This window comes from Nymphalis io, chromosome 4 (genome assembly GCF_905147045.1).
Source record: "Nymphalis io chromosome 4, ilAglIoxx1.1, whole genome shotgun sequence".
Lineage (NCBI taxonomy): Eukaryota > Metazoa > Arthropoda > Insecta > Lepidoptera > Nymphalidae > Nymphalis > Nymphalis io.
In genome coordinates, this window is record NC_065891.1 from 13,152,393 (window position 1) to 13,166,201 (window position 13,809).

A 13,809-nucleotide genomic window follows, 5' to 3' on the forward strand; every position below is an offset into this window, starting at 1 on the left:
TGCATGAATATGTCTGTTTGTCCTGAGTCTGGGTGTAATTATCTATATAAGTATGTATTTACAAAAGAAAAATACTATATGTAGTATATCAGTTGTCTGGTTGCCATAGTACAAAATCTGTACAAGCTTAGTTTGGGATCAGATGGCCGTGTGTGAAAAATGTCCCAGGATATTATTATAATGTGTAATAAATATGTACTTGTTTTCATAAAAAATAAAGATATAAGAATTATAATATTTTATAAAACGATTTTAATATATTTATAAACTAAAACCATCAAAACGACTAGAACATACAAAGCCTTTAAGAATGCAATTTCGTCGTGATTAAAACGTCCAAAGCATAATCTTTTCATTACAAGACAAATTCATCTTTCGTGTAGTGAATTAATAATTTAAACATTAAGTTCTACAGAAGGCGACTCGAGATTAAATGTTATTTTAAAATAGTTAAGAATGCGTGTAAAGTTAATGTGGTAGGGCTTTGTGCAAGCCCGTCTCACCACCCACTCACTCACCAGATATTCTACCGCTAAACAGTAATACTTGGTATTGTGTTCAGTGTAACTACACTAAGGACATAATATCTTAATTCCCAAGGTTGGTTGGTTGGATTGGTTGATATTTCTTATACCACACATGTCTATGGCGGTGGTGACTAATTATTAGGTAGCCCATTTGCCCGTCGCCTACCTATAAGATAAAAAAAAACAAACACACTCTCAGATATTATTATTGCAAGAGTTAAAAATATTTTATATACCTTTGTATTTAAAATATTGTTTACATACATGTAGGTTCGTATTTTTGAACCATCATAACACAGAAATAAATTAAATGTAAAGCTACCGGTTCGTTATGTAGATTCTACCGAAAGGACCGGGAGGAAACTTACGTATATGCGTACGTTAGAGTACGTTAATCATATTCTAAATTATTTATACAACTCGAAATTCCACAGTTTGGTGAATGGTTATTAATTTTTTATTTTATTTATATATTTATTTTTATACCAACGATACATTGTATATATATTTTTTATTAAAAACTAAAAGATGGTCTAATTATATTACAATAATCCATTACAGGTATAACGTATAAATAATAACACAGCATTGCAGTTTAATTAGGAAATAAAGAGATAAGATGAATTAAATTAAAATTAATATAAAATCAATTTACCAGTAAATTAAACAAAAAACAAAACAACAACATTTAGAATAAAATAAAATATATAACATTAATAATAATTAATTTTTATAAGTTAAATAAATTTTCTTCTTAAAACTAGCAAGGGTGGCATGAAAGATATCAATGTCAGGGTCGGATAAGTTATTGTATGTATTAATAAAGCGGTTTAAAGGTGAGCATTTTGAGAGGATAAAAAAGTATTTTTATGGAGATATATGGAGGCTTTATAATATACGGTGATCACAGTCACCAAATAGATTGGATTTGAATATGGGACGTTATACTAATTATTTATAAATTTCACGTTCAATGCATTTCATTTTTATGAAATCATGATTCAGTTAAGATTTCAAGGTTAGCGTAAACTGTAGGAAAAATACATTTGGTAGATTTATACAATCAGCCGCTTGATGACGATGACAATGAAGTTGCCATACGATTATCAGTTTCTGGGTTCACGCAAGGCATTTTACTTGTATTTCAATTACCCCATTAGTTTATCGTCGAACACTGGGAGATCAATTATTTTTGTTTAAATTAATTAGGGATTATATATATTTACCATACCTTCTCAATTGCTTAAGTTTTAAGTACCTTAATGTACGCACACGAAATAAGGCTTTGTTTAGTTTGCCCTTTTTAAAAACTAATTATGCGCGAAATTTCTTTATATATAGAGTTTGTAAGTATATTTACGGAATCAATCGCAAGCTTTAGAAAGTTTGTGTTAGTTATTAAAACCTAGTTCTTTAATTTATAAATTTCCCCTAATCTCATGATTTTATATTTTTATTAAGTTTTTTGTTCTGCTCTATTTATGTTTTAGATATGAGTGGAAACTTGACTGGTATGTGTGCTAATGTTAATATTATAGATTTTAAAAATGAATGTAGTGTTTGTTTCCCAAATAAAAAAATATAAAGAAAAGGACGTTTCCTTAGGTAGAAAATAAAACAATCCAATAAAGGAGTTAGTGCCAATAACTGCGAGAGGGATCGAGGGCGACTCGGGCGCTTCGGATTGTGTTATGAAGAAAGTTGATGTAGAGATTTATAACCAGCTGTGTGATTGATCTAAACTTTCGTATTGGATCTCTTTTGTATTGATATGATATTTTATTTAATAAATAATACGTAATTCTTTACTTATTTTTACTTATATAATAATAAAAAGCCGAGATGGCCCAGTGGTAAGAACGCGTGAATCTTAACCGATGATCGTGGGTTCAAACCGGGCAAGCACCACTGAATTTTCATGTGCTTAATTTGTGATTATAATTAATCTCGTGCTTTACGGTGAAGGAAAACATCGTGAAGAAACCTGCATGTGTACAATTTCACTGAAATTCTGCCACATGCGTATTCCACCAACCCGCACTGGAGCAGCGTGGTGGAGTAAGCTCCAAAACCTCCTCCTCAAAAAGTTAGGCCTTCAGCTTAGCAGTGGGGCATTCACAGGCTGTGACAATTTACGAAACATGACTTGTGATATTAAAATATATTAACTTTATAAGTGGTAAGACAAGACATTTTACAAGGTAAGTCAAGACAAGGATTACAAACACCTTTTATTCTACGCTCTAACATACCCATACATTAAAGTCATAGTTAAAGTCAAAATATACTTTTTTCAAGTTGGTTCTCACAGGCTCTCGATCGTCATTTTACAATTTTAATATTAATATAAGGAAACCAGCGGACGGACGGTAGATTTTATCCAGAAGAACCAACAAGAAACTCAGAAGTTACTCATTTTAACAATCAAAAAATACATGTAATAATCATATACAAATTTATATATCTTATGATTATTAACGATTACTAACTCCAAGCTCTTTTTATAATTTATATGTACAGTATAATGAGCCATATTATTTATTTTTAATACGAGTGTATAAGGGACATAATATCTTTAAACAAAAAATCGTGTAGCGAGCGCATTAGTGGTGTAAGAAGTAACTTATATTTATATTAGTGTAAGCGTCTTTTAGCGCAGATCTCTTCCTAAAATTAATTAAGTAATAAATATATACACATACATAATCTTTTCACATTTTATTTTGCTTACTATTTAGATAAAATTGAAGCAATTAATGAAACACGTTCGACTTAATTGAAGGTCGATGTCGAAATGATTGTGAACAAAACTTTATTATGAGGGTATATTTTGAAATACATATTGTGATATTTAATTAACATAAACTTCCAGATTGTAATAAAGCAACAGCTTCGTCTAGCTCCTTGCTATGAGGGATAACATTACTATTCTTACTTCCTTATATTATAATTGCAAAAGCGAACTGTCAAATTTTGCATACACGTTGACAGGGATACAGAGAATGGTACTTCCACATCTCTTCCTCCTTACATGCGAGCGATGCCGCGGGCGGACACTAGTTACTTTATATAGATAAATATTTAATTGATTGACTTTCATTCTAAGCATGTAAATAAACAAACTATTTCAAGTTAGAATTAGTTTCGTAATAAACTCTGCGATGAATTAATTTTCACTAGATCATTGTGTATCGTCTGTTCTAGTATCAAATCACTAAGCTTCGTATGAATATTGGATTGGATGCGGTACATATTTTTAAAACTGCCTTATAATTGTTATTGATATAAATCGCAAAACATCGACCCGACACGATATGCTCCTATCCATAAATTGAGCAAGAATAATTTAAACTTTAAAAATACTAAATTAAAAAAGTACTCCCGCCACAACTGTCACTGTTAAAGGAAACTTTATTTCTTTACCCTTATAGTTCAAGGGACACCAATCTTACAAAACCGCAAAAGCTCCCTTTCTCGTACTCTCACCTGGCTGATCTCTTTCGTACATTAAAAAAAAACATCAGGTCCGACTGAAATTTGAAACTGAGACTTTCTGTTTTGCCGTAAAAACTAGACAGACGAGCAAGCATCACTAAACTGCTAAAATAAAAATAAATCATCATCATTTACACTTTTATATGAAACAATAAAATTATAAGATTATTATATTTTGTTCTATTTTAAACAGCATGACGCTCTCTCATGACGTAATCCCTTCTCCTTTGTTGTTACTCCCTTGAGTGTACGTGGCGCGTATACTATATAATTCGTTGCTATGTATTAATACAATAATAAGAACCATATATTTATATTTTAATGAAACTATGGTTTTTATTTATTTTAATCTATATTTATTTATTGGATTTAATTATAAATTATTTGATAAGAATACATTTATGTTTCATATTGGCTGGGGGTCCCGATATGGCTGAATTGTTTTAAATTATCCATTCGAATATTAAACATCTGTCTATTTATTACGTAATATGAATAACGTCAGCGTTGTATAAGTGATATATTTCTTGTAAATCAATTTTCATATACCTCATCCATTTGTAAATTAATATCCCAGTTCAGACCTAAGTCCTATATGAAGTGTTGTGCCTAGTTCGGCTTGAGGTTTGAGGGTTCCGTGCTCTATCTCAACGCTTACTCAGACTTACCTGGTCATCTAGATCTGCAGAGTCAATGGGATGCTCTCGGTTTTAGTTTTAAGAAAATCATAGGTGAATGTAATATTGATTTTAAATATAGTATATTAAAATTCACTTTTGACACTAATATTTGTAACGGCTTATAAATGTCCCAATGCCCAAGCACAGCCGTACGTGTCTGTGGAGAAATTGAATTATAATATTTTATTATTATTATTTTTTGAAATAAAAATTATATGTTCGTCGATTGTAATATATAATTACTTACGACTATATCAACAATAAAATATAGCTGCGTTCATTTACAAAATAAATTACGTTCGATGCCCTTTGGAATATTTTTAATAGATTCTGTAAAATTGTCAGCGTGAAAATTGATCATTTCTTCATTAATTTCATAATGAAAAACTATTTGTTAGTTAATTGGAAAATTGATTAGTCTGAAGATAAATTGATTAAAAAACGTTTGTTTTCGTCCAGACATCGAAAATCAATCTTTTTGTATATTAAGATGGAAAGGTTCATTGGATACTTTAACATAAGGACTAGTCTGATCTAAAAAACTAAAGTCAATAAATCATTGGCGAATATGACTCTGATCATAAATCTTCAAAATCTAAATTGACATTTGAGACAAAAATCTTTATCTTGTACTTAAGACTTAGATAAAAAAAAAAATGGAATTGTCATACGAGCTTATATACGGATGAAATAAGAATTTGGTAAATAAATTCTTGGTCGCAGATCGAACTTTCAAATATAAAAAGTTAACATACAAGAGCAATTTCAGAGCACGGAAGAGCAATTTCATTTTTCATTCAATTAATTTTTCATTCGTTGCGATGCATTGGAAAAATGTTGTTCATGTTGCTATTTCCTAATCGATGTTTGAGAAGTAAATACTGACAACTATGATTTGATACATTTACTATATAAATGCATCATTACTTTTTTTGTTGGTAGTAGTTCCTTGTCCTTTATGCTAGCCAGGATAGCTGTACCACTAGGTGAGTGGTGGACTGGGTGTGTACTGTCAGCTGTATTTGCGTAACACGCAAGAGACATAGCATCTTATTTCCCAAGATTGGTGGCTCTATATAAGGAATTATAATATTTCTTTTAGTGCTTACCACCACAGTAAGAGCTGGAACTGCAACTGCAAGAGTTGCCACTTACCATTAGGTGGCTTATTTGTATGCCTGTCTTTTTTTTTAAATAGAATGGAAATTATAAAGGATTAAAAATGAATCATTTAAAAATTTGGGATTTAAACCCATATCCGTCGGGGCTTCAAGTAATTACAATAGTATAACCTTTGGTATATAATTTGTCAGCTTGTGACGCTTTTGTGATGCTTGTACTGAAATTTTTATCGTTGTTTTAATTATTTAAGTGATAACTTCGTTATGTATATTTTCCAGTAATATATTGTCACTTTAAAATGTTGCTTCAGTAACAGCCTGTTAATGTCCCACTGCTGGGCTAAGGCCTCCTCTCCCTTTTTGGGGAGAAGGTTTGGAGCTTATTTCACCACGCTGCTCCAATGCGGGTTGGTAGAATACACATGTGGCAGAATTTCAATGAAATTAGACACATGCAGGTTTCCTCACGATGTTTTCCTTCACCGTCAAGCACAAGATGAATTATAAACACAAATTAAGCACATGAAAATTCAGTGGTGCTTGCCCGGGTTTGAATCCACAATCATCGGATAAGATTCACGCGTTCTAACCACTAGACCGCCTCGGCTAGTGTTGCTTGTTATGTTTTAATATTTAAATTTGGAATTATGGCTTGTCACAAAGTTTCGCTTATAGTTAAATAAACTCGATATCATTTCCGATATACATCTAATTCTAAGTTAAGAACTATTCTCAACAATGTTATGACGAAGGCCAAAAAGGAAATTGGATTTTCATGTTGACGAAAAATTTAGTAATTGAACAATAGGTATATTTTTTTTTCTCTTCCTTGATGCTTTATTAGATTTATAATAATTTTCTATAAATATGACTTTCACAAACGGTCGAAAAAGGTACTAGTAGTACTATTCTGTAAGAACTCACATTATTTCTCACACGTGAAATATTGAAATACGTCGTACTCAATTCTTCTTATTGTTTGAAATCTATACAAATAGTATAAATGCGAAAGTAAATCTTTCTGTCTGGTTCCCCTTTCCTGGCTAAACCACTAAACCGATTTCGATACATTTTGAACCTAATAATATATATAATTATATTAAATTGCATTAAACATTTTATAATTTTAAATATAAAAGATAAAAAACTAAGTTGTACAGCGGCAACTTTAAATAACGTCTGTTCTTAATTACATATTTTTAAATGCGAATTCAAGAAACTCCATGTTTAATAGTTCGAAACAAACTAATCAGAGACGGCAACTAACTGTACAGTAATTTTATTAAAAAGATAAAAAATACGAGCCCGTGTCGGGAGTATTTATGTCTTCAAATTAAAAGTAAATCATTCTGTTGATACAGAACGATAATTATTTTGAAATTATAGTTGAATCTGTCTTTACCTACTTATTATATATAAGTAGGCGAAGACAGTTAAGTACCTATTTCTCTTCTGGTTGTCAACCAATTTTTTCTTTTGTTTGGTAGTTTGGTAGCCATGGATGGGATTTAGTTTTATGTGTTTTATTGCTTAGTGTTAATTGTTTTGTGTTTTATAATATAAAGATAGAATTTCAGAATAATATAATGTGATCCTCGCTTTTTCAAATGATGATGGTCGACTATCGACTACTGGGCGAACACTAGTTTGATTGATTAACTTAATAACATTGCGATCATCATTGATAATTATCAGCTGGAATGTAATGGAAATTTCAAAATAAAATGAGGTTCTAAGAATCTTGTTAATTATGAACTTAGTTTATTTTAAATATTGATCCGATTGTTGACATGTCTTAATAATATCATCTAATTTTTCATTGGAAAATTCCATTTCGTGTTGGTTTCCAAGATCATAATAGCAATGGCGGTCCCCCACAGACTAATAAATCATTGTCAGTCGGGCTCAGTTGCAGCGGCTGTCCATCTATGCCAACCCTTTTTTCTCGACGAGGTAACTTAATTAATTTGCCAGAAAGAAAACATGAACTATTTAACAAAAACGTTTTAATCGCCATCAGTTTCGGTGACACGAAAAGGTTGTTTTTCAATTAAAGTTTGGAAGGTTTTGTGGTTCGTTTTAATCAATTGAAATAAACTAATTTCATTAAGTGGGTAGTATTAATTCTTGGAAAATCGTAATCGCTAATTATTTATTACGTGGTCATATTTATAGTATTTTTAATCATGATGAATGCATATAACATTTTACCAAGTTATCATTGATAATTATAGTTATGTAAATAAAAAAAATACATATTATATTATCCTGGGACATTATTCACACACGGCCATCAGATCCCAAACTAAGCAGAGCTTGTACTATGGAAACCAGATAAATGATATACTACATTTCTTTTTTGAAATACATATTTATATAGATAATTACACCCAAAACCAGGACAAACAGACATGTTCATGCACACAAATTTCTGTCCTGAATGGGAATCGAACCCATGACCTGCGGTGCGAAAGGCAAGTATCTACCAACCACGCCAACTGGCTCCTCATAAGGATATTGTATTGACTTGAACCCGTAATCTTCGGTTAAGATTAACTTCTTCTTCAGGGCCAACTCGGCTCTTTTACACCTCGAATGCTGGACCATTTGTATACGCAATAATAAAATAAACGTAATCTACATTAAAATATTTTACAATATTTAAATTATGCGCTTTGAGAAGAATAAATCTTAAACGTAAAATGTTCCAAGCTGAAACATTCTCAAACAAGTTGAATTAAAATTTAAAGAGCATGCTCAATTAATTACGAATAATTTACATACGCTGAAGATTTTCTTATCATTATTCAAACGTCTTTGAGCTAATGAACTGGATTTACATAATTATATAAAAAAATAAGATAAATGAGCATTTATTTTGTTTATAAAATTAATAAATTAGAACATTATATTTGAAGTCCTTAACAAGATATTTTATTCGAAAGAGGAATGTATATACATATGATGACGGGCACATAATTTTATTGGTTAATTTTCATGGAGAATATATAATGTAAGATAAATAAAATATTTACTATTATTTTTATATCACCACCACCAACCCGTATTGGAGCAGCGTGGTGGAATAAGCTTCAAACCTTCTCCTCAAAAAGGGAGAGGAGGCCTTAGCCCAGCAATGGGACATTTACAGGCTGTGACTGTTACTTGCTTTTTTTATAAAAGAGTATTAACTGAGTTTACTTTTTAGTAACTAACAAAATTACTACGGGATAAACTCTCCGTCATCATGAGCAGGCGTTAAGATTTTTTTTAGTTTAGACAATAATAAACATCACAAGGTACATTTTTCAGTAACAGTATCAGTAACAGCCTGTGAATGTTCCACTGCTGCGCTAAGGCCTCCTCTCACTTTTTGAGGAGAAGGTATGGAGCTTATTCTATCACGCTGATCCAATGCGGGTTGGTGGAATGCACATGTGGTAGAATTTCGGTGAAATTAAACACATGCAGGTTTCCTTACGATGTTTTCCTTCACCGTATAGCACGAGATGAATTACAATCACAAATTAAGCACATGAAAATTCAGTGATGCTTGCCCGGGTTTGAACCCAAGATCATCGGATAGGATTCACGCGTTCTTACCACTGGGCCATCTCGGCTTTATTTGCCGCCGACTAGTCATCGGTAAATAAAGCAATATTTTAGGCCAAGGGAAATATTGAACACCATAGGTGATTTTAAAAAGGCAAACAATTACTTTAAAAGCGGGATGAACCACAGGCCACAGCTGTCTACAGCAGTTCAGCATTATTCAAATGTATGCAGTCCGCACGATACCCTATCTAATCCAACCTGTAAAAGTCGAGCAAAATTCAATATTCCCCAAAACAATATTCGTAACACCTGTGTGGCTGATTTCCATTCCATCCCCTGCCCGATTCCTGTATAAATTTTCAATTTAGACACCTTACAATGGACCCTCGTCCATTATTCGGACTATCATATAAAATTTAGCTACTAGATGAATAGAAGTTTCTTATTTTTATATAAGAAATTATTCTTTGGGCCAGTCGTCTCGATTGCAAACAATTAGACTGCAAAGGTTGTTTTTACTTTGATTATAAATAAATAAAACATTTATTTGAATTGAGCTTGACTCTTAAGTATACAAACAAAACTTTATTTATTACCAACACAGCATACAGTAATTATCACAAATAAAAAAGTTACAAGTTAATAGGTCTAAGGGTAAAAGTTGCCATACTTATATAACCACGACAATCAAAAAAGACACTAAGCATCTAAAATAATAATAAAAGGAAAGAAATACTTAAAATTAAATTTAAAACAATTTTGAAATATAATATAAAATATAAGTGGTATAAGTACAACACAATTAGAAACTATATAATAACAAAATACATATACACAAATTTTAAAACAGAATTGAGTTCTTATGAGCTAATAATAATTCACCATAAATAGTACAACATAGGTCTTAAATTTTACAAGCTTATTTGAAAATGTGTAAATATCTGACTTATGTAAAGATTTATATTGTCTTTATAGCTTTAAGAATATCATGTGAAAGACTTATACAGACTCTGTAATTTGTATGTGGTCACCACTGCTTAGAGACATTGGGAAATGATACTGCAGGGAGCACTCAGCAGGCCAAGATTTATAGTTCACTAAGTATTAAATCTTAGTAAATGCTCTTATTTAAACCAAAATCATTTCATACGTAAGGATGAGCTAAAATGGCCTCGTGGATTTCCAACGTGGCTCTTAACCGAAGATCGTTGGTTAAAATCCGTGTCCACTTTTTTATGTGCTTAATTTGTGTTTATATAATATTTTACTTAATGGTAGGGCTTTTGTGCAAGCCCGTCTGGGTAGGTACAACCCATTCATTAGATATTCAATAACAATACATAAAAATTTTTTTGTCATGTTGAGTTGAGTGAGCCAATGTCATTAAAAGCATAAGGGATATAACATCTTAGTTCCCAAGGTCGGTGGCGCATTGGCGATGTAAGGTATAATTAATATTTTTTTACATCGCCAATGTCTATGGCCGGTGGTTACCACTTATAATCAGGTGGATATTTGCCCGTTCATCTGCCCGTAACATAAAAAAAAAAAACATTTTGTACGAGGGTGTAAGGTTTTGTAAACACATTTGTACCACATTGTATGAAAGTTAACAAATTGTTTTTTACTTTTATTTGAACTTCTCATTCGTCTTAAGACTTATTAAATTGAATTGGTCTATGAAACAAAAAAGTTAAATACCAAATAATATACATAATAAACTATATATAATAAGGAAGTTGTAAGAAGTACGAATTTAAACAGAACTATTATTTGTAGGTCTGTGTTTGTTTCTATGGTTATTAATATATGTGTACCAATGCACACTTGAAAATACTTGCGTATATATTTACATGAATCCCTTCGACTCTTGATTTTCGAAGAATTATCATATTGACTTTGAATTACTTTCATTATTATGCGTTGGAAAAAATTATATTTATACAAACACAAAGTTAACATTTCGAATTTAAATGTTTACATTGAAATAAGTAAATTTGCTATAATTATTGAAGAAGTTAAATGATTAGTTGGTTGTGTCAGTAGAAAAAAAAAACAATTTATAATTATATCCACTTATATAACACTAGCTGACCCGGCAAACGTTGTTCTGCCATATAAATTATATCTACTGAATATTTTGGATTTTAAATAAAAAGTAACTTTATTATTAATATATTTATTGTAAGTGTGTGGGGATGGGATCTATGACAAAAAAAGGAAAGGAGCTCTATAGACGATGACCGCCGATAAAAACATAAAAACACCAACCATTCATTTTCTCAATTCAATGTATTTCATTAATGTAATGGACATATTCATTGTTTGATTAAAAGTTGAATGTAAAGAGAAAAAAGTAATATATTTTTATCCTATAGCAGTTAATTAATTTCGAAGAGCAATTGAGTGTACGATATTTTATGTCAATCCGTCTTTGGCCAACACAAATAAGCTCAATGGTTTGCCCACCTTAGAACACGCCACGTATACTTGTCCGTGTGATAAACATACAATACAGTTACAGCCTGTTAATGTCCCACTGCTGGGCTAAGATCTCCTCTCCCTTTATGAGGAGAAGGTTTAGAGCTTATTCCACCACGCTGCTCCAATGCGGGTTGGTAGAATATATATGTGACATAATTTCAATGAAACACATGAAGGTTTCCTCACGATGTTTTTCTTCACCGTCAAGCACGAGATGAATTATAATCATAACTTAAGCACATGAAAATTCAGTGGTGCTTACCCGGGTTTGAACCCACGATCATCGGTTAAGATTCACGCGTTCTAACCACTAGGCCATCTCGGCTTATACCATGTGATATAGTTATGTGATAAACATGGTGTGCCCAAATCTATGCCACAAAAGGACATAGTTTGGCCTGCGACTTATTGTCATTATACATATATGCATAAAGCACCACCCTACGAAATTTTTCATGCGTTTATTTATTATTGTTTTCATAGGTTATATGTACGGATTTTGTGTGTGAGTGGTGGCTCATTGTACATTCGTCCCACATTATGAGACAGAACTTTTGAAAAAGGTTGTCCGTTATTTGTTTTCTTTATAATATTGGTAAATGGTCACCTCCACCCATATACATTGGCACTATAAAAATATTAACCATTCCTTACATCGCGAATGCGCCACCAACCTTGGGAACTAAATTGTCCCTTGTGCCTGTAGTTGGCTTCATCGCCCTTTAAGCCGGAACACAACAATACTAATATTGTTGTTTGGCGGTAGAATATGGGATAAGCATAGTACATACGAATGGAACATAATCTTTGCGCTGGCTATTTCGCTGTCGCATCGTTGGCCATCACCATAATTTTTCTCCTTGCGCGAGAATTTTAATTTTGCCGTGACTCCTAAGATATATATATAATTTAAATTAATCCTTTTATAATTCCAGTGAGGCAACCGCGTCTGTTTATTGCCTTTCAATCGATGCAATAATTATTAGCAACTAACAGTTTCTATTAAAATAGACAAATTGAATTACTGCTAAATAGTTTTTGAAATATAGTTTAATATTGTATACCACTCAAGTTATTTCACGCAAACTATATTAACAAACATAGTCTGTTCAAAGGTGGCGCTGCTCCTAATTCAAATGGAATTAAGTTTTACTTTTTGCTTTAAATAATTAAATTTGATTCAGAACGATGAAGACGTTATTTATTATTTCTAAAGAAAAATCCTTTCTATTATCCTTATATCTATTTTGAATATTGTCAAAGTAATTTGAACCCGTTAACAATAAGTTAAACATCAAAAATGTCTTTAAAAGTTTCAAATAATCAAGACGGAGTCTACTATAAATTAAATATTGTTATAATTGCTTGATAAATAATGGTCATTAATCAATGACCATTATTTATCAATGTTTGACAAAAAAAAGTCATATGATTATATTATCATTTCTCTTATTATACTGTCAATAGTAAGAACACGAATCATGTTTATATTGAATGTATGTAATTTATGTATACTTGAATTAATTTACATGATTTATTAACTTATTTTTCAAGATTGCATTATTTACACTTGCTACAATTTCGATTTCTTGACTTTCCTTCATAAAATTGCGATGATGACACGATATAAGTCCCGTGTAAATTAAGACATTGACAAAAAAAATGTACAGTGGTAGAAGAGATCCGGGGAGGAACGAAGTCCTTTGCTATATTTTTTCGTGTGCGAATGGACTTCAGGAACAGCCTTGCTACTGGATATGTGCCGATGAGCAAACCGTTCAATGGTGACATGCTCACACGCACATTTTCGTTATATTGTTGGATTTGTTCGTCTGTTCTTTCTGCTCTATGATGATGCTTTATTAGTTTGACGGCCCAAATGGGCCCCTTGCGTCTTGCTGGCATTTTTCACTGTAGCACACACACACACACACACAAATAGACCAA

General features: G+C 31.6%; 1 protein-coding gene and 1 long non-coding RNA gene across 4 annotated transcripts in view; one reads left to right on the forward strand and one right to left on the reverse strand.

Moving 5' to 3' along the window:
• LOC126768150 (tumor suppressor candidate 3) overlaps positions 1-13,809 on the forward strand; it is a 534,937-nt gene that overhangs the window by 13,716 nt on the left and 507,412 nt on the right. The window contains exon 7 of one of the 3 annotated variants that reach the window (XM_050486088.1): positions 10,109-10,120. The exons of the other annotated variants lie outside the window; for them this stretch is intronic. The gene's annotated coding sequence lies outside the window, so the exon portion shown is untranslated. Of the gene's footprint in view, positions 1-10,108; positions 10,121-13,809 lie in introns of those variants that run through there. 3 annotated transcript variants of the gene reach the window in all.
• LOC126768168 (uncharacterized) lies at positions 3,232-5,014 on the reverse strand. The gene is made up of 3 exons (XR_007669212.1): positions 4,950-5,014; positions 4,691-4,859; positions 3,232-4,127 (listed from the first exon to the last, which is right to left on the reverse strand). It is a non-coding gene; the product is annotated as an uncharacterized LOC126768168 (long non-coding RNA).